Below are 2,521 nucleotides of genomic sequence, written 5' to 3' on the forward strand. Positions count from 1 at the left end.
AGGCCCATTTATAAAGGTGGTTGAGGGGGTCTCAAGAAGGGGTGAGGCAAGCCACATTGACACCACAGAAAGCATCTTCCACAGATGCACAGGTGGGGAATCCATTATGGCTTTTAATTTAAAAATCATTCAAGGAAACTGGCAACACGTGAGATGAAGAGTAGCAAATACGACTGGTTCAAGTCAAATTCCCAAACCAACAAGAATAACTAAACACAAAGAATTATACAGTAAAGCTTAGGTAACAAATACCAGAGGATTAAGTAAAGGAATCTTATGAGATTTTCATGGTCAGTTTAACCAAGAAGGAGGGGGGATTATCAAATTCAGGGGGTCCATCTGGGCCCCAGGAAGGAGTTTGAAAGATGGGAAGAGGAAAAGAACAGAAAAAAGAGAAAATGAATTCTCTGCAGGTAGGGGGGCTATAGCAGAGAGGAATCAGAAGGGTCTGGAATTCCCATTTATGGGGCTTCTATTATCACTATTGATCCTGTGACCTTGCTGCATGTGGCCATCTTAATTGGATAGAAATGATCAGTCAGCTTTTCCAGAGAAGGGACATTCCTTTCTCTTTCAGGTCAAGAGTTTCCCAGAAGCCTTTGGGACTGCTAGAATTTCTGTTATGGAATTCAGAAATCCTGATGATTTGAGGGCAGCACCATATATTATGAATACTAGGACATTTAAAAATGGCAGAGAGGCAAAAAGAAAGAAAAGAAAAGAAAAGAAGAAAAAAGAAAAGGAAAGAAAGAAAGAAATAAAGAAAGAGAGAAAGAAAGGAAGAAAGAAAACTTCATAAAATATACCAAAATATATCATTTTAAAGACAGGTCATCAGAGAAAGGGAAAGATAATGGTGATAATTTTAGCTTGTATTTTCAGTCATTCTTCTGAAGATATTAAAGGAAACCAAATGGGTTATCCCTGAATCCATGTCTTTCAGGGTCTGCCAATGGTGAAGCCGAGACAACTATGAGAAAGAGAAAAAATGACAAAGGATATGCGACTGCTGTCGCACACTGAAGTGCACTCCTGTTGTCTTGGGGGGAGAGCGCTCACCCAATCCAGCTGTGAGGTGAATGAACTAGATGCTTTTTTCATGGAACTTCAGTTTTACCAGAAAGAATGACTGACAGAAAACTTATAATTTAGGCTTGGAGACTGGACAACCATTTTATTGAATGAAGCAAACCTGTTACTTGAAAAAAATTTTTTAAGGTCTGTTTATTTTTGAGAGACCCAGAGAGAGGCAGAGCATGAGCGGGGGAGGGGCAGACAGAGAGGGAGACACAGAAACTGAAGCAGGCTCCAGGCTCCCAGCTGTCAGCACAGAGCCAGATATAGGGTTCAAACTCACGAACTGTGAGACCATGACCTGAGCTAAAGTTAGATGCTTAACCGACTGAGACCCCCAGGCACCCCCAAATCTGTTATTTTTTTTTTTTATTTTTTTTTTTATGTTTATTTTTTCTTTCTTTCTTTCTTTCTTTCTTTCTTTCTTTCTTTCTTTATTTATTTTTTAATATATGAAATTTACTGTCAAATTGGTTTCCATAAAACACCCAGTGCTCATCCCAAAAGGTTCCCTCCTCAATACCCATCACCCACCCTGCCCTCCCTCCCACCCTGCCCTCCCTCCCACCCCCCATCAACCCTCAGTTTGTTCTCAGTTTTTAACAGTCTCTTATGCTTTGGCTCTCTCCCACTCTAACCTCTTTTTTTTTTTTTTTTTCCCTTCCCCTCCCCCATGGGTTTCTGTTATGTTTCTCAGGATCCACATAAGAGTGAAACCATATGGTATCTGTCTTTCTCTGTATGGCTTATTTCACTTAGCATCACACTCTCCAGTTCCATCCATGTTGCTACAAAAGGCCATATTTCATTTTTTCTCATTGCCACGTAGTATTCCATTGTGTATATAAACCACAATTTCTTTATCCATTCATCAGTTGATGGACATTTAGGCTCTTTCCATAATTTGGCTATTGTTGAGAGTGCCGCTATAAACATTGGGGTACAGGTGCCCCTATGCATCAGTAAAAAATATGGAACGCTTCACGAATTTGCGTGTCATCCTTGCGCAGGGGCCATGCTAATCTTCTCTGTATCGTTCCAATTTTAGTATATGTGCTGCCGAAGCGAGCACCCAAATCTGTTATTTTAAGGAAAACAAATGACAGCATTTGTTGCCAGTGATAATACTCAGGGTTTAAGTGATAATTAGAATTTTGGAAAACTAATATCTGCCATTATGAACTTTACATCTTCCCAAATACTTTAAAGACTTTTCTGATAATATTGGTGGTGATATTAACACATATGATTTTTAAAATATTGTGTGTAATATGGGCGTTCCTGGCTGGTTCAGTCAGTAGAGCATGTGAATCTTGATGTCTGGGTTGTGAGTTCAAGCCCCACGTTAGGCATACAGCCTACTTTAAAATAAAATAAAATAAAATAAAATGTTGTGTAACAACATATGTCAACATTTGGAAGATATGCATAGCTCAGTGAATCACCA

General features: G+C 39.3%; 1 non-coding gene across 1 annotated transcript; it reads right to left on the reverse strand.

Annotated features, from left to right (window-relative positions):
- Positions 1-2,039: 2,039 nt before the first annotated feature.
- Positions 2,040-2,146, reverse strand: LOC128777565 (U6 spliceosomal RNA). The gene has a single exon (XR_008422783.1). It is a non-coding gene; the product is annotated as a U6 spliceosomal RNA (small nuclear RNA).
- Between the last annotated feature and the right edge of the window lie 375 nt (positions 2,147-2,521).

The sequence above is a fragment of the Panthera pardus genome, unplaced genomic scaffold (genome assembly GCF_024362965.1).
Source record: "Panthera pardus isolate Hobbes unplaced genomic scaffold, ASM2436296v1 HiC_scaffold_16, whole genome shotgun sequence".
Lineage (NCBI taxonomy): Eukaryota > Metazoa > Chordata > Mammalia > Carnivora > Felidae > Panthera > Panthera pardus.